This window comes from Neopelma chrysocephalum, unplaced genomic scaffold (genome assembly GCF_003984885.1).
Source record: "Neopelma chrysocephalum unplaced genomic scaffold, ASM398488v2 Primary Assembly neopelma1_44, whole genome shotgun sequence".
NCBI lineage: Eukaryota > Metazoa > Chordata > Aves > Passeriformes > Pipridae > Neopelma > Neopelma chrysocephalum.
In genome coordinates, this window is record NW_020897703.1 from 7,385,384 (window position 1) to 7,405,890 (window position 20,507).

At 44.4% G+C, this 20,507-nt stretch overlaps 1 long non-coding RNA gene across 1 annotated transcript in view; it reads right to left on the reverse strand.

Moving 5' to 3' along the window:
• The window catches only part of LOC113965218, a 147,096-nt gene that overhangs the window by 63,691 nt on the left and 62,898 nt on the right, over positions 1 to 20,507 (reverse strand). The window lies entirely within an intron of this gene.

Below are 20,507 nucleotides of genomic sequence, written 5' to 3' on the forward strand. Positions count from 1 at the left end.
TGGTCCAGCCTCTAGACAGGGAAGAGAGATTAGGTTAACCCAAACAAGGCTGACCTAAACAAGCTGGCAAATCAGGCAGGCACATGAATCTGATTCAAAGCCTGTTGTGGTGGAAAAATCTCCTACTGGCCAGCATCAAAGCAGACTGAACTGTTATTAACAATATAAATACACACACATACAAAATATATATTTACACAGGATTTGTGGCCAGACAAGATCCTTGTCAAGCCATACTCAAGTATGTAGTGTGAGCTGCAGTGAGGTGAAAGAGCTCAGTGCAGCGGACCAAAGGGGCTGCCTTAGATGCATGACCAAGTAAAATATGAATGGTTGGATATCTGGGTCTAGCTAGAAATGACTCCTTAAAAACTAACCCTCAAGCTTTTTTTATGATTCTGACCATGAGAGTGTACAAATTTTCATTTTTAACACTGACTGGAAAATCCTGTCGCTAAGGAACTGTTTTCAGAAATAAAAAACTTGCGATGACACATCAAAACCATACCAAATAAACAAAAACCAAACAAACACCAAAAAACAGCCAACCAAAAAACAGCTTTCGGGTAACAGATAAAATCTTTTTCCTAATTTTATTTATGTTCCACAGTCTATGTTAGTATGGTGGTCCAAAGCATCAGTAAAGTCTTGAAGCGAATGCAAATTCCGTGAGCGTCCCCAGTCAGAACTGTTTTGCTTTGCAGAGTAGTTTTGGTGTAAATCAGCTCGACTGCTCCTGGAGAATGCTAAGTCAGAAGTGGTTGGGATGCAACCTAATGTGCTCTAGTTCATAATGGGCACCTGAGAATCTGAGTCAATGTGTGGTTCTTTAGAGAGCTTCGCAACACATCCTTGGCGGGAATATTTGGTTCAAACCACCAGCGCCTCGTCCAAAGAAAAACTCCCAAACTACCAACAGGTCAGATGCAGGCGTTTCGGCACCAAGTAGCTTCAATGTACTGATCCACCCAAGTTGTAGTAAATAACTTTAGCCACAGCCTCACTGACTCAAAAGATGCCAAGTGTTAACTATTCCCTAATGGGGAGCATCAGAGCTGTGATTCCAGCTCATAGCAAATTATTACAGCCAAAGTATAATGAATAAATCAATGTTTATGCCAAGTCACAAGAAAGGTGCAGCAGATTAGACACTTATTAGAGATTCATTTCCAAGCTATAGAATGAACAAAGAACTGATGTGATACAAAAGTTTTTCACTTAAACAAACCAACAAAGTTCTGGTCCTATTATGACAACAGCTGGTGCTTTCTTATTGACTCTTCCTGTTTAGCCAGTCCTGAACAACGTTATTAAAATTACGGTTTCATTGTGTATTTTCTGTTTGATTGATAGCAGAACATTATCATCTTGCCACAGAATAAGAAGGAAAAAGTGAAATTCAAAGTGTTTTTAAAAGCTGATTTCAAAGTCAGCTTGGAGAGGTCTTTGATGGTTTCTGGTCCTTTGGCACCTGAAGTAATTCAGGCACCTGATAAGTTCATTCAAGTCCACACTCAAACAAAATGGTTGTTTTCCTCTCTCATAACTTAGAAAAAAATCACTTGTGAATGTCAGGCTTTACGGGTAAAAAGTAAAACGCTCTGCACCAGAGACAGATCTGTTCTTCTAGAAGACAGTGAATTTTCCTCAAACTATTATTACATATATGGGATAATAAAGACATCCTGGAAAATTCAGTTAGCTTCAGTTATTAATTCAATACAAAATACTGCAAATATTTCTTCAACTTTTCATCTTGTAGCATTTCATCATAGATTCACTATTTTGTGTGTTTATACAGTTCTAGCATGTGTGTTCATATCATGTGAACAGAGCTGATGCCCACAATGGGAATTTTCTTTCCTTTTTTGTGTATAGGATTGTTGCAGTTGCTAAAAGCTATATTCTACTGAAGATGATCTATATTTACTGCATTTTTATACTCTATCTTCTGTAGTACATTACTCTTAGAAGGCTGGGACATTGCATACTATAGCAGGTATATACAGGTTTATATTATAGATTTCAGCAGTTTAATTTCAGTGACAGAGGGCAATAGAATGGCAGCCAGGTAAGAAACCTGTTAAAAACATGTTATTTGAAGGATAAAAAAATTATACTTCTTTTTCTTCCAGTCTTAGGGGCATGATCTTATTAAGCTACATACAGTTACTTAATTTACATGAGACTGTATATCTTGATACTAAAGAACCTCCCTCTCTTTGGTGCAGAAAAGCTGTATGTCCAGGCAATTTCAACAAGCACAACAAGGGCTTTGCATATCATGGACTCAGCCAGTGACCAGCAAAACTATGTGAAAATCTGCTTCTGGAGAACACAATGCAACTTTAACACTGCTGCCCCCATAAAATGTACTTGAGGCAGGTAAACTCTTTATACCAATTTTACACAAAGATGAGACAGGAATTCAGATCTTGCCTTGTCCTAATTCCACATGCTTCTGCAAGAGGATGGGCATCCAGCTAAGCACTTTGATTTTCTGATTGGAAGGTGATCTCCAGTGAACTGCTTGCTCCTTCATCTCTTCCTAACCTGATACCTCCACCCTGCTTACAGAGAGGAAAAGCTGAAAAACAAAAGGTCCTATTTCCATTTCCTTAAAGCAACAAGCTCATGACCTGAGAGGAGCCATCTGCAGAGAAGAAAGACAGTGGGTGAGTGAATGAGGTAGGTACAGAATGAGGCCAGCCAAAACTTCACCAGAATCACAAAATCACAGATCACAGAATCACAGAATCTGAGTTGGAAGGGACCCACAAGGATCATCGAGTCCAACTCTTAAGTGAATGGCCCACACGGGGATCAAACCCATGCCCTTGGTGTCATTAGCACCATGCTCCTCCTACCAAGCAATGTTTATATCTGGACAGAGCTGCGCAGAGAGAGGAAGGAACATAATGAAGGCAGAATCCTTTGCCAGCCTGGTCAATTGCTAATCTAAGTCTTGAAATATTACTTTTCTCTGTCTCAGAGAGACCCAAGGTGCCCCATGCCTGACAGCCATTGTTGGGAGCCAGGTCATAGGCCCCTTTGGCAGCACTCTGGCAGGAAGGATGACCTAGGGCATCCCAGCTCTCCACACCCCACCTCTGGGCAGCAGTCACAAAGCCAGGCCCTCCCCTTCTGGTTGGTAGACCCATAAGTATTCATTCAAGTTACTGCATTTATTGAAAGCCCCAGCTGCAATCCGTATTTCTAGTGTAGGCAAGTAGCAACTTCCAGAGGCATTTTAAAAAGGACATTCTTCTTTGGCATATTTCCTGGTAGGTTTTTTTTTTAATTTGGGTGGGTTGTATGTCACCACTTATCTGAGGGGACATGAACTAAGAGCAGGGGATTCCAGTCCTGGAAAGGTATTCATCCCTCCTAGGTAGCAGCTAGGACTTCGGGGAGCCCATAGGAATGCCCTGTCTCCAGGCAGCCAAGCACTGTGCAGGGCCACAGGCTGTCTGCAGAAGGGGATTGAATTGGAAATGTTGAGTTGTTGTTGTTGTTGTTCACTTCGCAATTTCAGCAGCCACTTCACAGTGTAATCAGGTCTCCTTCAGTGCCTTCTGACTGAGTAGTCAAAAGTCCTACTCTGGAGCCCAGGACAGATGACAGGTTTGTTTTTTTTACACACTTCTCATTTGGGAAAATGATCCTATTTCCTGGCTACTTGGAACAGACCATATTCAGCAAGAGAATTCAGAGTTCCAGATATGGTGGAGCTAGAATGACTGCAAATAAATGAAACTGCTACACACAGATTTACCACTAAACAAACACAGTGACTTAAGAGGAGACTCTAAACTGGGAAAAAAGAGAATGTGGAGTGGAAAAAGTATTTCAAATGTTGATCCTGTGGAGAATTTTATGCTAATTGCTTTTGACAAACACTGAGAATGAAAGGCTGCATCAATATGCTAACATTACTCACAGCAAAGTGTGGTTTTAGACCACCACAACATTCATCTTCTGACTGATCTCTCTGCATCTTGCAGACATCCAGCAGACAGATGACAGCAAGCCTAACATGCCTGGGTTTAATTGGACATGCCCTCTTCTGCCCACAGATTTTGTCTGGAAGGAAGGGAGAATCTGAGGATTGTCTTTACATTTATGTGGGATTTCTGCAAGTCCAATGGCCCAGCTGGAACCACTATGTGGCACCAACGCCAGGTTACCCAGTGTCCAAAAACGCCAGATGTCTCCACAGCATCTGCACAGATCAGCTGCACAGACTTGCCAGCAAGTCCAACACTTCCCGGAAGTGTCAGAGGGGCTTGTGGTGCACATTGGAATCAGCTGCAAAGCCAGGGTAGAGTAAATTCAGTGTTTCCCGAAGCACTGGGTTTGTGGCACACGTGCAGGCCATCTGTGCAATGCACAGATGATCTTCTGGCACTACCTTGTTATGTTTTAACTTGACTAACTTTGCCAGCATTCTGCAGAAAGACACACAGCAGCTCTGGACTAGAAAGAGAGCCTAAGGAAAAAGATCTGATATGAACCCTGGCCACCATTTCTGCTATAACTAGGAATACATTTCTAAACTTGGCTCCTAACAGCTACAGTTCTAATATCTGTTGACCCAGAAGTGCCAGGAGTTCCAGTCTAGAGATCCCACGCTGGCACCATGCAAGCTAGCTGTTGGTATGAAGGTTGCAAAAAATATCCTTCTGGGAATCTGTTTGGGAGGGGTAAGGCATGTTCAGCTGCTGGATATGAACAGAAAGAAAAGGTTACTAAGTTTTACTTTTGTTAGAAAGTAAAATGTATCAGAATCTGATTTTTGGTGGGCAACAGGGTGAAAAGGAAGATGCAACTAAACCTTTCTAGTCTCCTTCTTGCTGCTGAAATAACTCAAAAAAAATATTTAGAGAAAGAAGAAACTGCAGTACTTTTAATCATCACCAGCAGGTCTTTAACCTCACAGGAAACAGAAAAGGAAAGACACATTGTAAAATATCGAGACAGACTAAAGGTCATTTTTCTTTCCCTTGGGATGAAACATTGCATCTTGCCTTAAGGACAAATATGCATCTACTATATACACACTGTCACACAGAACATCCACATCTCTTCACTGTCACTCGATAGTGGCACACTAAGTTTACATTGGAAAATAGAGATAGGCATGGCAGCGGTGAGCGAGTGAGCAACATGATAGAAAAAACCAAGACACTTCCCCACAGTGACAGAAGGATTGACCCAAGCCAGAAATATTTGGTGGCTGTGTAGTTAAAAACAGGTACATTACATCAAAAGGTAATTCTTGGGGAATCTGAGTTGGGAGGTAGGAATTTGGTCTGATAAAGCAGCCCAGAGCAGAATATACTTGCTAGAGCTCAGCAGCTCCTTCCCTTCATGGACTTGGGGCAGTTCACAAAACCTGTGGGACACACAACAGCAGCACACAGTAACCAGGCCAGCTGGGATGGTCACAGGAGGCTGAGGGGCAACTAAACATGTGCCACCCCTGCCACACCTTTTCGCCGAGGTAAAACACCTTGGCTGAAGGATGGCTGGACACCTGAACACATTCCTACACATACAGACAATTTCTTTAGGTTCTTGCAGTCAGTTGCTTCATTTTTCAGCCTCTAATCTAAGCCCAGGGGACACCAGTTGACAGTGTGGCTGCAGAGCTACCACTGTTGATAATTCACACGTTAGGGTGGGACCGTTTTTCTCTTTGAAAGCCTGAGGGCCAACAAGGGGTGGCAGCACTTAGAGTCAAGTGTTGGTTCCCTCAGGACTCTGGAGCAGGAGGGACTGCTTCACTGACCACCGTGCACAGGGCTGTTGGGGTCTGCTTGCCCTTCTGAGGCCACTGTGTCATTCAGGGAACCCCAAGGGCTCCTACTTTTCATAGCTAGGAGCATAGACAAGGGAGATTTTCATCTCCAACTCTTTGTGCCTCCAGAAGGAGGGTGGAGATGGGCCTTCCAGCAACACACCACTGCTGTTAATGAGAAAGCAGAGTGGGAGCTGCGGGCAGAAAGGAGGGGGTTGAATACACGGATGGTTCTTGCTGCAGCGCTTTAGGACCTGCTGCTTACTCTTACATGCTGGTAATATACTTAAGCAGCAGGAAGAGATAATACTCTGTAAAGCTTCTCTTAAATGTGACATTGTCAGCAAACTCACTCTTTGATAATAACATCAGTTGCACCAGGAGAGGTTTAGGTTGGATAGTAGGAAAAATTTCTTCACCGAAAGGGTTATCAAGCATTGGAAAAAACTGCCCAGGGAAGTAGTGGAGTCACTATCCCTGGAGGTATTTAAAAGACATGTAGATGTGGCAATTAAAGACATGGTTTAGTGGTGGACTTGGCAGTGCTGGGGTAATGGTTGGACCTGATGATCTTAATGGTCTTTTCCAACCTAAAGAATTCTATGATTCTATTTACCAACAAACAATAAGAAATGACAACATGGAACCACTAAATTAAATTAGCAAAACCAGTCAAGGGTGCTGTGCTGCCAGTTGTGGGGCCAACTTTCACAGTCTCCATGCCAAGTTCTGCACAGGGGTGCGAGGGTAAGTGGGCAGAAGCAGGTCACACCACCCTTACACATGGAGAAACGATGAAACACTGGGTTCCCAAGTCTGCATAAAAAATACCTGAAATCCTTGAGCCTTGCCTTAGCTTAACCACCCCAACACGGCTTCCAGGGACAAAAGTCACCTGCACACTCCAAGGGATGGAAACAACCTCTTGGAGAGTTGCTGTCAGGCTAACTCGAGCAGTTGAGCACAGGGACAGATGCCTTGTTGGGGTGTGAATAGCCCATACTGAGATGTTGCTCTCTTCAGCAGTGCACCCCCACTGTGCAGCTGCTGTCCTTTCCACAAAAGGCAGGCACCATCGGGGCAGCTGTGTCAGGGAGCTCAGAGACAGATGTTCAGGTGAGCCTTAATCTCTGGGGAGAACAGCAAAACCCATCCAACACCTCACTGTCACAGGGTGGAGAGGGCAGCTCCTTCCTCCTGTAGTTCCTCTCCTGCAGGGTTTACAGTTTAGCTACATTCCTCTTCTACTGACCGAGAGAGCTGAGCTGCTCGCTGAGGGCTTTGGGGGAAGCAGAGCCTGTGTATGGGTAGATGGAGGGAGAAGGGCTGCTGTTCCGGCAGGATTGAGGTGGTAGGATTGCTCAGCACATCCTGCCCCACTGCACCCTCCCTGGGAGCCACAGACTCAGGGCTATGGTGACAGTAGTGCAGCGGACAGCCAGTGCCTGTCGCTTTTGAAGGCTGGTGCCATTGTTCCAGAGGAGGCCTTTGCCAAGACTGGCACTGAAGCTGTTAACTTCCCTTAGGGGAAATCGAGCTGGCGATTTCACATCTTGAAGAGGCTGGGCTTTCAGCAGCAACACCGCTGAGGGTGGGGGACACAAATCCCTTTAGAGAGAGCCTGAATTGCAGCAGTGCTGAACAGCTTGAGCTGCAGAGGGGCCAGAGGAATCTCTCACTGCTCCACACCCTGTAAATCCTTTGCTAATTGCTTTATTGCCATTATTTGTGAAGATAAAGGAAAAGGATTAATTAACTAAGAAAGAAGAGCTCACATCTCCCTAGACTGGCTTCATTAATTGATACGGGAGGGAGAAAAATCAATTAACAAATTCCTTTACCTTCCTGATCAGTCTGGAAACAGAGCTGTGGTGCTTTTTGGGGGGTGGGATTGTGAATGATAAAAAACAGTCTGTTCCCCAGCCAGCTACAATACATTCATTCAGCACTTTGCAATTTACACCACTTAATGTGGTGGTGTAAAGACTGTGTTTTGCAGATATTTTGCAGTTCTCTGACAACAGGCAGAAACATAAAGATGTGAATGAGGTGAAGCTTATGGGCACCAAGTCTCTAATTTTGCTGCCTCACTCTTAGCAGAGATTATGATTATGGCAAGAAACATATAGCTCTAAGAATAATTATAACATGGACACTGATGTCCTCTGACATTGTAAATCATCACAGGATTTTCTGCAATGTATGAGGAGGAGCAAAAGAAGCAGAATGGACAAGAATACCACATATTGCATTTCTTCTTGAACCTTTATACAAATTCAGAGCTAGACCCAGACACAGGAATCTACCCAAGATTCCTTTCGTGTGGCATATTAGTTGAAGGAAATGAATGGTCCCCCAGGATAAGGCCTCAGAGGAAAGGAAGTATTTGATGAATGAGGTTAGAAAGGTCTCGGTCTAGCTGTGTCATGCCTCAGTAAGGGCTTCTCCAGACAAGAATGATAGTGGTTTCCACTGCGTACACAAACAAGGGAGGATATTCAGCATCTGAGTTGCAATGTATAAAAAACAAACAAACAAACATCAACAACCATCAAAAACCCAACTCCACCTATTTCTACAGTTTAAAGCAATTGGAGCAAACCAGATGTAATGTATTCAACTGTTTAAGCACCATAAATCATTACTTTGTGTTAAAAAACAAAGATAGGGGGAGAGTTGTAGTTGTCAACTGGGAATTACACAATATGAATCTGATGTCTTGGGCAGTGATTCTTAAGTTTTGCTGCCACTGTCTCCCAGGGACAAAATTAGTGAAGAAAGGAGAAAAAGAGAGCACAGGCAATGAAATAGAGAGGAAAAAACTGCAAGAGAGGGACAGAGCAAGCTAATAAATAAAACAAGAGCCTGAAGGGAAGAGCTGCTTTGTCAGAATATAAATATTTCCCTTCCCCTTTTATCTTTAATGCGGTGCGAGGAGCTTATTAAGGGGAAGTGCAGTTCTGTCCCTGGAGTCCATCCACATAACCATGTAGGGAGCTCAGTTCAACACAACCGGTGCAGCCACGCACACATAAACTCTTCTCTGCTGGAAACAAATGCAATGTACCAAGAAATAAAAGGGAAAAGCAGGAACCCACGGTGGTCATTACAACTCTTATCTTGCTGGCCCTGGTGCTGCTTTACATTAATGGGCACCAGTGCTGCCAGGGGTCCTGGCCGGGGAGCTCTGCTCTTCTTGGGTCTCAGTTGCAGCCTGGAAAGAACAAGCCCTGTCCTCCTGGTGCTGCAATTAAGGGAGAACCAATGTGGCAGTTCATAACAAAGCCAAATTTGGGGTTGGGCGAACAAAAAGAGGGAGTGTTTGAAAGCATGTGTAAAGAGGGAAATGCTGCACTATGAAGAGACCACAGCTGTGCACTAAGTGCTGAGGAAGAAGCTTTTCCTTTTAACCCTGGCTTGGCAGAGCTGTGCCCAGCGGCCAGGCTGGGCCTCGCCCTCCTGCAGTGCCACACTGGGTCCCATGTGCAGAGAGGGCAGTCAAGCATGAAGCAAAATTTTGTGTTAATGGCTTCTCTCTCCCGGAGATCTGGTTTCCAATAATGACTTGGTTCCCCTTCCCAGTGCTGGCAGCAGCAGCTCTTTGCCGGCCCTTCAAGATGTTCGACCATATGGCTGCACAAAGCTGCACCATCAGTCAAAGCCTCCAAGTCAGGAAGGGGACAGTTTCAAATTGCTGCCAGCGGATGCTTTCCCACTCTTTGCCTTGCCTGAGCTGTCACAGATACAGGTGTCAACCTGGCTTCTTTACTGCTTCATTCTTTTCATCTGCCCTTAAAAAAAAAAAAAAAGAAAGAAAAAAAGGGGGGGGGGAAGGAGAGAGCGAAAAAAAGAAGAGCTTTGCATTTCCTCTGCTCAGGCCTTAAATTGGAAAAATGAAGGGAATTCATTGTTGGTGCTTGCTGATCCCTCCACCCCTACTGTTGCACCACTGTGGCCCTTTGAGCATGACAAAATGAGCTCCCCAGGCTTGATTATGCAAGCCACTAATTCCTCCTCCAGTCAGGGGGGTGCTTGGGCTCAGTGGCTATATAATTTGGGTTTACCCAGCTTTTGGGTTTGCTTCTGTTTATAGAGGTAAACACTTGGCATTTTTACATTAAAAATGGACCTGATTTTTCTTTTAACTGTATGCTCATGAACAGGAAAAGACTGTCACACACAAACTCTTTTCAAATATTTTTCAGAAACATTTTGTGTTTTCCCCCATGATTCTTCCACATGAGCTCCTATCCCAATTGCCATTTTTTCATCATGTTTGAAAAAGAGATGACTTCAAATGCTGACTATAAATTTAATTTTCTTGGGAAGGTTTTCAAAAAGGAATTATTTTCAAAAGTTATTTTGATAAAATATGGTGAAAAATATGGACCTTCAAATCAATACTTTTAAAGATAGACAAGAGCAATAATGACTGTTTATACAACACCCATGCCAGTCCTTGGATTTTTTAGCTGGCCTTGTTAGGAAACAAGGCCTCGGACTCTAGGGAATTAGTCTAGCAAAATACCACTTTTGTTGACTCTCATCTGCCTGGCTTCAGTTGCAGCTTCCCTGAGGTGGATAAATGCCTCTGAAGAAGCTCAGAAGTGGCCTGTGTCTCCTCCCCACCCACAGTCCCAGTGGTGGGCACCCAGAATCTGAGACCATCATAATGGGAGAGTCAATCTAGCTTTAAAAAGCCCAAACAACAACAAAAACTATCTAGCTTTAAGATACATGCATTTGAAGCAAATCTAATTTTTAGATCTTTGATGTTTTAAGCACAGCTACCTTAGAAACACTTGGAAAACAGAACTTTCTCTGAAAAACTGTTGAGTAAATTTGGAGTCTGGTGAATAGCTATTATCAAGCTCCTCAGGTTGCTTCAGAGAGCCCAAACTCACCATATCTGCATAATATCTAGGGACCTACACCTATAGACTTTACTCACAAACAGCTGACCCTTGTGGTCAGGGAGAGTGTTGAGTCACAGACACAGAAGAAAATCAGATGGCTGCAGCAGCTCTCACCGCCCTGCCCTGCCCTGCCCTGCTGCTCTCCTGCAAGCAGCTGCCCCTCATACAGTGATCTCTGGGCCAAAAGTGATGTGGCTCCAGGAATCACCTCAGTGATCACCCAGCCCAAAGAAGGGAATTAAGCCAGTGCCAAATCTGAACTGCTGTAACACAGTGAACCACGCAACAGCAGCCCTAGAATGGCTCTGAGCTGAGTGCAGATGTAGTTGCCCTGGAGGAAGTGATCCCTGGCACAGGGCAGGAGGACATCTGGGGACAGTCACCACTTCATCTGTCCCACTTTCCACAAGCTGTTTCATGAGTCACCACCCTTCTCTACCACAGTGAGAACTTGCATGAATAAGAGCTTGCTGGGCAGAAAATGCCTTTACTGTTGTGTCTAGAAAAGCATCAAGGATTGCACTGCACTTGGATTATAACAATGATAACAATGATGCATTTTAGAAGCCTACTGCCTCCCTAACCAGGAGCCACTGGCCTAACGCTGCCGCATTCGAATTCATGTTAAAACAGCTTAAAGCACTTTGTAAATGCCCACAGATCAACAACCTTAAAAAAAATGCTATCAATGTCCATACAGAGTTGCCAGGATTAGCACTGGAACCATCACCAACACACCATGTGGGGCAGCTTCTAGGATGCTACTGGAGGACTTGTTTGCTCTACCCATAAAATCATTGCTTTAATATTAGGTCTTGTTTTCCTACAGTATCACCATCAGCAACAGCCTTTATGAAATTAAAACTAGTAGGAGTTTGGCAAAGACACCAGCATTAACATTTCTGCTTCTGCAATCGCACTTTAATAGCTATCAGCAGCTGGAATTTCAGTTTTCACACCCCAGGCAAAACCCTGCACCTACAGCAGCCCGGGGCCGGGAGGCAGGGTCAAACAGAGGGATGCCATCAGCTGCGTTCCCAGCATCACTTCCTACCCCTCAGGTCTTGCCGCGGCGCTCGCTCCCCGCCCCACCGGCGGGACCTGCTCCCGCCCGGCCCGCACAACTCCCCCGAAGGAGGTCGGAAGCAGCACCGCGGGGCAGGCGCTCACCGCGGCCTCGCCGGATCACTCACATCAGAAAAAAACCAGCAACCTGCCAACCTTTATGATTTCCTTCAAAATAATTTCTTTATTATTATTCTAGGAGTAACTTCTGCTTCAGAAGAAACCCTCAAATTTGTTTGTAGATGCACTCGAGTACCACAAGCTTAGGACACTTCAGAGTGCTACAATATTTATGTTTTCAGAGATATTTTGTATCTTTGAAATTTTAAAACACTGTTGCTTTCTAAAATGGCTAGTGAAGTCTCCATGACATGGTAGTATGGATTTCTGCCCATTGAAAAATGCAACATAAATATGAGTGAGTCCATCGTTAAAATCACAGCTTTACTGTACATATGTAGCAGCTGACCAAAGTACGGCTTTTTGGCTCACTATCAGGTCAATAAGTTATAATCATCAAAATAAAATCAGCTCACTCCAACAACAGGGTTCAACAAAAGCCCGACAGCAAACTGCATCCCATTGTACTCCTGTAAGCAAAGCAAATGAGAAATAGAGTTACAATTTGAGCTTGGGTGCTGTACGGCTCCCCTTGAGGTGCTGAGAGTTTCCAGTTATCTCTAAACTCAAAGGGATGATCTGTGGGAGCAATGAGAGCAGGACCTGTTATTTTTAGAACTCAGGAGTGAAACAATCTACCACATCAAGCACATAAGAATTTATCAGCAAATTAGGATTTGAGAGCTCTGAGTACCTTCCCCAGACTGAGTCTGCGGATTACAAAAGATCATAATGTGTCTTAAGACACGAACATTTCCTTACAATTTTTAATCATTTAAAACCAAACAAACCAAGAAAAAAAACCCAAAACCGACCCAACAAAAACACCCTCTCCCCCAAAACCCCCAAAACCAAAACAACCACCAAAATCCACTAAAGATTGAGGAAAAAACCCTATACAAATATACACACAGTCACATAAAGTAGCTGAATCTCCATTGTTCTGAGGTCTAGCAAAGAAAATGTAACTATGGTACAGCCAACATAGGGGCTGCAAACACCGTGTGGACTGAGACTAAATTCAGAGTGGAATTGCAGACCAACCTTTCTCTGAATTTCCCATCTTTGGTAGGTGCAAACCAGACATAAGATATGTTATTTCTTTTTAGCCTGTATGAGAAAATGTTACATGCAGTGGAAATCTATTTCAGACAGCAGTGTTTCTTTAGCAGAATGGGATTTCTCTGATGCTTTGCTTTGCTCCATCTGCTTCTAATTATTGCTCAATTCAAACAGCTATTTCTGCATTGACTTGCAGGAATCTCAAAAGGCACCTTCTACGTAGGCAAGAAGCATAGCCCATAAATAATTTCAAAAAGTATTAAAGAGGGGAAGCTTCATAGCTTTTCATTCCAATCTGACTGTGTGGTATTTAAATAAACCTCTGTGGCTTTCCAGTAACATAGTAGGAACTCCCAGGTGGCGGGGCTGGGGGAAGAGAGGGAGGAGAGCACTAAACATACTAATGAACATGTAATTAAGAAAATGGGCCCTCATTCCCTGCAGAGACTCCATGAGGAGGGAGCTTATTTGAAGTGCTGCTTTCAGGTTCCCCTCCCTCCAAGGAAGGAAATCAGCTGAATATCTCCAGCACCATTCAGAGTGCCATTGGTCCCAGCTCCGAGGGAGTGCAGTCGATGCAGATTGACATCAAGACAGAAATCAGAGTTTAGAAACGAACTGATTAAAAAAAGGTAAAGGAGAGCATGTGATGCTGGTCCACAAACCTCAGGATGAGAGCTGTCCGTAGGCATTGGTCTCAGCCCTCTGCCCCTCTCCCTTAGCAGCACTGCTACTTAGAAATGCAGGTTGGGTCACCACTGCCCGGGAGCTCTTGTGGAAAGGGAATTTCTCCATACAGCAGCATCACCCATCTCCAGGGCTTGCAGGGATACAGCAAGCAGTAACCCCACACAGCAAACCTTCATGTGACCTCAGAGCAGGGAATCACCTCAGCAAGGTGTGACTGGGACCAAAGGAAGAAACAACTCTGTTCAAGGGTTTAACTAGAACTGTGGAGCACAAGGGTTAATTTATGCAAGCCTGTCAAGAAGAGGGAAAAGAAGAGTAATTAAAATGTTTGTTTCTCTTTCCAATCCAATTTTGAAAGCGGAGTTGGTTAAGGAAATTTTACGCTAAACATGGGATGGTAGCAGTGATTGGTAATTTAAGCATCCACAGGAGGAGGAGACAGGATTTTGTAAACAGAGGCTTAGGAATTCCTCAGCCTCTTTAGACATCTGGCAGATTTTGTATTGAATAACAGCTCTTCTTCCCTTGTTTTCTAAGCTTTGGAAACAACATATTCCTGGAGGCTGCACTCATCTTTAGTGAGACTTAATCAAGCAAAGATAAACCGTTTGTTTGAACATCAGGCAGTGGCTTCCTGCCAATATGATTGTTAGATGGCAGAACCACGTCCCAAGAGAGATGGCAATAGTCCCATTATTCAAGGCATTTAAAATTAGACCAATTATACCAGTAGCATATGTAATAGCAGGGGCTAAGCAATATAATGGGTCTTCCCCATCTCTTATTTTGGGCAAAGTCTAGTTGTTCTTCCTACGTAAACAGAGTTTGGGGCTTTGATGAGCATCCTGCTCTTCTGTTTCCACTGAAACAAGTGAAAACTTCCCATCAACTCAAACAGGAAAAGTGCAAGCCTTCAGTCTGTGCACTAAAGAAGATTTAAGATGCAGTCTCAAATAGATGAGTCTATAGAAAGACAAAAGTAAAATAAGGTTGGGGATAAATTACAAAAGACATATCACAGTGCATTTGACCATTGCAGCATTCCCTCACAATCAAACAGCAGTGATCAGAGCAACCAGTCACTATGTCCACACCAACCCTGGGGCTGGAAGCAAGACATAATTCAGTGTTCATAAGTATCGTGGCACTGCCTGCAGTGACCGGGAAATTTATGCACAAACTTCAGAAACTTGTCTATATGATAGCTGTATGGAATTGGCTGGCACAAGGAAGGAGAACCAGTTTTCTCTAGCTTTTCTGCAGACAGCTGGGCTTTGTAACTGTGCTACTGCTTCAGGAAGTACTTAGAGATCAGGTGCCGGCACTTGTCTTTGGCCTTGAAAACTAAAGGGGGGTTTACAGAAGAGGGAATAACACAGAAGGAACAAAATCACTGGGTTTTGGAAGAAAAGGGATATCTGACAGACAGTCCAAAGTAGGTCAAGGATCCATGGTGTGACAGAGAGGTCTGAGGAATATAATTCTGAGAAGGGGAGCTTCAACCACAAAGACACTAGCCAGCTTCCTAAAAAACACTGCATTGTTATGACAACAGGGTAGGGAAGGGTATATTTATTTTTGTGTGGATCTGTAATAATTTTAGAGTTATAAAGCAAGGAGTGACTCTGCCTGAGACTTTTGCAGATCTGTGACTCATTTTCACAGACACTGAGAGAAGTTCAGGATAAGCTGGAGCACCCATGAGACTGGGACTCCTGAAGCATCCAAGAGAAGGTGGCTGGCCCAGGGAGCCTGAGGCAGGTCTGTCTCAAGCAGTTGTTCTCCTGATGCTGCCCAGGCTGATATATCGCACATCCCAGTGTATATAGAATTGGCCAAAATCAGCTACAACAGCCTGGGAAGTGTGTCCACCCACCATACCAGGTCAGAAGCACCTTTTAAGATTTAAAGAATCAGATAGTAAGTTTGCACATGCCTGTGCTAAATCCAGATTCTCAGAGTAGGATGTTACTCCCTGACAGAAAGAGGACAGCAGACACAAGAGTCATCTCTTCCCACTGTTTCTGGAATCTTCCCTTTTTCATTTTGCAATATACTGCACCCAGACAGAATGATGACAGGACCTGGCTGATAATACTGCTACCAGCAGAGAATTTGTCTTGTTAAAAAAGCACCTAGCCTAAGGAATGGAAATAAGGAGGGATTCTCTGCATGTAACACCAAAAGGCCTCTGCAACCCTAAAACTGTGAGAAAGCAGATTAAATCTGCTTTAAAGAAACAGGGGAATTCAAAGTGTCATGCAAGGGTTAAAATGTAACTGATGTCCTCACTTAATCGCTGAGTGGGGATGAGCAGATCAACTTCAGGTTTTGTTTTCTTACTCATGGATCTGCAAGATAAAGGCAATAATCGGCCTGATAGCTCATCCTTGTGAATGTTTCCTGAGGTTTTCCCCAATTTGATCATAAATGTGGAGGGCAGAGCTGCTTCCCTGTATCCTTTGAGATACTACTTCATAAACTAATAATTATCTTACAAATCCAAGATGCAACCAGCTTTTACCTTTCTCACTGTGGGAAACCACATCCCCTCCAGCAGTATCCCCTTCCTTTTGTCACCCGTGCCCTCCCCATATGCTCTTTTCAATCAGTTTCTCATATCTTCAATCTAATTTCAAACTGTTCCGTGGGGGAGGGCAGGAACTTGCCTTCCCCACTCCCCGCCTGTGAAATACCAGGCTCTCCTGCCTCTTTACAGGAAGACTAGATGTCTTTGGTGAGCTCAAACAAGATGCAATTGAGTGTAATCTATCAGACTGATAGAAATGCAAGCAGATATAATAATGTGAACTTATTTCTAATTATGCAAATCATTATGTAAAACAGGCAAATGCATAATTTCCCCCCAGGCTCCTGGCATTTCTCCACTAAGCTTTAGGGAGTGCAAATTTTGACGTTCTTAGCTCAATAGCCTGTCTGATCATGTAAGACTGGATGTAAGTAAGCTTCAAAATGTCGAGGTTAAAAGTGTCATAGAAGTTGTTTACTATAATGAACTGGGACGAATCTCACAATTCAGGGGATCCCATCGGGACTTTGGCAGAGGTGGTTAGCAGGACAGCCAGTGAGGTGAGGGCCAGCAAGTGTCTGCAGGTGGAAGGAGAAGGGGGAAGCAATGGCCTTTGTTCTTCTGAGGGTAAGGAGGGCTGGAAGCCTTGCAACAGGTAGTCTGAAAATGTTCTCCCTCAGGCACTCCAAATAAGTGGTGGGGTGGGGAGGGGGTGTTTTATTTTGATTTCCCTCCCCCTATGGGAAGAGTTTTCTATCAGATGGGATAGGAAACAAGGAAAATTATATTGGCACCATTTAAAGAGGTTTTAAAACTGCAGAAAAAGACATCACGTAGGGATGCCACTCCTCACTTTGACTTGGAAGTTGAACTGGATTTATTTTTAAATGAGTAAAAAGACAGATAATTGTTTGTTCCTAACAATTCCTCCCTATGCACAGTAGTCTACTTAGACACCTCCAGAGTTGGTATCAACACCTGAGACTGTAAATTTATTCTGGAATCTTGGACTTGCCAAGGCTTTGCCTGTGAAGGTTCATTGCTGGTAGGCCATGTGGCATACTCAGAACCCCAGCACTAAGGAGATTTTCAGAGAAATCCTTCTGAACTGCGATGTGGCAGAAGAGAACTTCTCAGATGCTGCGAAGTCTTGTGCAGCACGTTTTTTCTGGGTGACTGACAACCTGGCTAAGGGTGGCTGCTGTACTTATGCACTGATGAGAATCCCTCCTGTTGTGAGGAAATTTAAGTAATTTTGCAGGCTGCTGTTTGAAATGTGGCTGATGCTGCTTACAGAGGTTCTGGATGCTTTGGAGTAACCTTGCATTCCAGAATCTTGGAATTTTGATGCTGCTTTCTTTTCCTTTTTCTTTTTTTTTTTCTTTCTTTCTTTAATGTCCCCTGAAAGCTGTCAGAATGTCTTAGACTGACCTAAAAGCCTGGCATTTTCTTACACCACAGCATGCCATTTTGAGACTGCCATTGCCTCTCTCAGTGATTGTTTCCCATCTCCCAGTGGGTCTAAATTAAAAAAAAAAAATCTTGGAATTTGGTAACATGCCCAAGGGACTTTCTTATTCCATCTTAGTAAATCCTGTTGCACATTCCTGCCATCTGGGATGGCCTAGCAGCATCATTCCATGTGATAAGTTTATTCTCTTCTTATCTCCCTAAGAAATAATCTAGGATATAATCCTTCTTCCTTTCTGCCTATCCTTCCATTTTTTTTCCCTTTGGCTTCACTCTGATTCTACATTATGTCCATAAGTGTAAAGGAGTCACCCAGCTTTTATAGCCTGTATCAGAGATCCCAGTCGTTTTTTTGTTCATGCCACGGTTTGGATGAATGACAAAAAATGGGACCAGTAGAAAACGGGCAGCCACTGATGCCATCTGCCTTGTCTTGTACACAAATACCCAGTTAAAGTCTTGCCACTTGATTTGACATTCCTTACCCTGAATAGTTTCTGTCACTGATTCCCTGTTGCTGGAAGACAGTTTCTTGCAATACAATTTTACTAGCTCTGAACTAGTTTTTCTTTACATACAGAAGTCAGAACGAGCAATGCATGAGGCAGAAATTTTGTGGTTGCTTTACTTTGTCTGCATTGTCATTGCCTGCCAGTGAAACATCTCCTTTCATCCAATGTTTTTCATAGTGAATGTCAAAAAATGCTTTGCAGATGAAGTCAGCTACATAAGCCAAAGCAAAAAATAGAGGCTTTAAGTTGATTATTACAGATAGGTGACTCAACAGCTCATGGAGCATTACAGAAAGACAGGGGAAAAAAACCCCAATAACCAAAACCCACCCCAAAAAAACCAACTAACTAACCAACCAAGAACAACAAAAAGAAACTGGAAAGAATAACATTTTTGAAAGTTACTAGCAGCCAAAAAACAAACAATAGGGTAGACAAGTTCATGTAAGTTTGTACCATGGGTGGTTATTTAGGTGAAGAGTATCACAAAAACCTGCTTAGTCACTAGGGGTGTAGAAAAGTAAGGAATTTCAGATAACAAGCCTTAACAAATTGAAAAACTGAAGTTCCTCTAAGGCACTCTCAAACAGCTATAACTGAGAACGAAGAAAATACTTATTTCTTTTCCAGAAACAACCTTTGCAGTCATAACTAGCTAGCCTTTCCCATATTTTTTTTATATGCACAGTATTATATTTAAAGAATGTCCTCTTAAAGAGGAGTAAATTTATTTTAGTAAGCATGTTTCTAACTGTCAACTTCTTTTAATAAATGTAGCAAAAGCTGCAGCTCCGTGGTCTTAGTGGTATGAGGACACATTGTTTATGAGCAGGAGAGGATATGGGAAACATTTGCCCAACAATTCCTGTTGGAGTTCCCTGAGCCAAACCCTGCTGTCTTGAACTGCCCTAGAGGAAGGTACAGATTGGTGTATTTGCTTAGCTCCTAATAGGAGCACAGTCCTGAGCAAAGGAGCAAAAGTAAGAAATTGAGTAATACAGTTCAGGGGGACCTCTATCCTCAAGGGAGGGATGGGGTAAGTTGAATAACACTTGGCTGGAGTCTATCTTTGAGCACAGGCTCCCACAGGCCAGTGTGAAGGAAAAGCAGGCCTTGTTGCAGAGCTTTTGTCAGGCACCCCCATTTCGTGCTGCCAGAGACATGCTCTGCCTGCACGTTGGCTGGATGGTCCCTGCTCGTCATGCTGCTGCGGTGCACCTCAAAACACAGCTGTGCTGCAAACCCCACATTTCTGTCCTCAGCCAATGTATGGTGGCCTAGCTCTGGATCTGCTCAGCTCTAGATCTGCTCAGCATCACCTGGCAGGGCAGTAACAGTCCTCTCCTGACCTATGCCATTTTCTCTCTTGTGGGCAGGCTGGGTGCTTTCACAGAGGAACTCCTGGTTTTATACAGCTTTTTCGAGTCTCTTAAGGAGTTGCAGCAGTGCAGATGGGGATTTAAAATTTCTCCTCTCTGCTTAGGTAACACTGGACGTTTCAAAAAAAGCTGCCTTCCCCCAGCTAGGGCTTAGATCTGCATGAATAAAGCGTTTATTCTGCCAGCAAAAAGCAACGGTCATGCTGCGATAACAAATCAAACCCCCCCACGCTGGGGGAGGCGATGGCGCACAAACACGAACATCCCAACAACGCAATAAGCTCATTCTCCAAATGTACCCGGACGCTGTGGTTTTTAGTTCCCTTTTTTTCTTTTTCTTCTTTTTTAATAACTCTGGGCACAGGCAGCTGTTCGCATTTTCAAAGCCTGCTCAGAAAGCAGCCAGTTAATTTTAGTTTCATCGGGCCACCCTGAGCGAGCTGCCTGGGCCCCCCCCCTCCGCCTTCCCGGCTGTGCCCTGCAGCGCGGGGGGGTGGGGGCCGCAGGCGGCTCCTCCCGGCCCGGCCCGGCGGGGATGGGAAAAAGTTGTTCCCAACTTTTTTTCCCCCTGGCGCGCGCTCCTCCCCCTCCCCTCCCCCCGCCTGGCCCCGCCCCCTGCGCGGCGATTGGCGGGCGGGCGGGCGCGGCCCCGCCCCCGGCGCGGTTTGTGAATGGGGCCGGCGGGGGGGGCGGGGCCGCCGCGCCGGGGCCTTTTTGTGAGCCGGGAGCCGCGGAGCGGGAGCGGAGCGAGGCGGGAGGCGCACGGCTCTGCCCTGGACGCACAGCCCACAGCGGCGTCCGTCGGGAGCGGAGCCCAGCCGAGCCGCGGGGAGGATCGCGCAGTAATTGGATTTTAAAAGTTATTTAAGCCCCAGAGTAAAATACACGGCTCAGCCGGGCGCGGTAATAATCCGTTTAGCCGTAACCTAAATCCCCGGCGCCGGGGCCGCGCAGCCGGGTAGG